Genomic DNA, 422 nt, shown 5'->3' with positions numbered 1-422 from the left:
GGTGGTGTCACCATCACCATGGCACCAAGCCGGCTGTGCCACTGCCACCAAGCCATTGCTGCCTCCATCACTGTGCCACCAAGCCAGTGGTGTCATTAATGCCAAACCTTTGGTGCCACCATCACCGTGCCACCAAGCCGGCAGTGTCGTTGACACCAAGCTGGTGGTCTCATTGCCACCAAGCCTTTGGTGCCACTATCACTGTGCCACCAAGCCATTGGTGTTGCTGCCACCAAGCTGGTGGCACGGCCACCACCAATCCAGCAGTGCCCCCACCCCGGTGCCACCTGTTGGTCCCTGTTGGGTCACTGTGTCCCCTCCCCGGAAGGTGACGACGCCGGCGGGGCCGGGGTGCTGCAGTCTTTCAGGGAGGAGCTGGAGAGCCTCATCCAGGAGCAGATGAAGAAGGGGAACAACTCGTC

This window comes from Egretta garzetta, unplaced genomic scaffold, assembly GCF_000687185.1.
Source record: "Egretta garzetta isolate BGI_Z169 unplaced genomic scaffold, ASM68718v1 scaffold238, whole genome shotgun sequence".
Lineage (NCBI taxonomy): Eukaryota > Metazoa > Chordata > Aves > Pelecaniformes > Ardeidae > Egretta > Egretta garzetta.
This window is presented reverse-complemented; position numbering follows the sequence as displayed.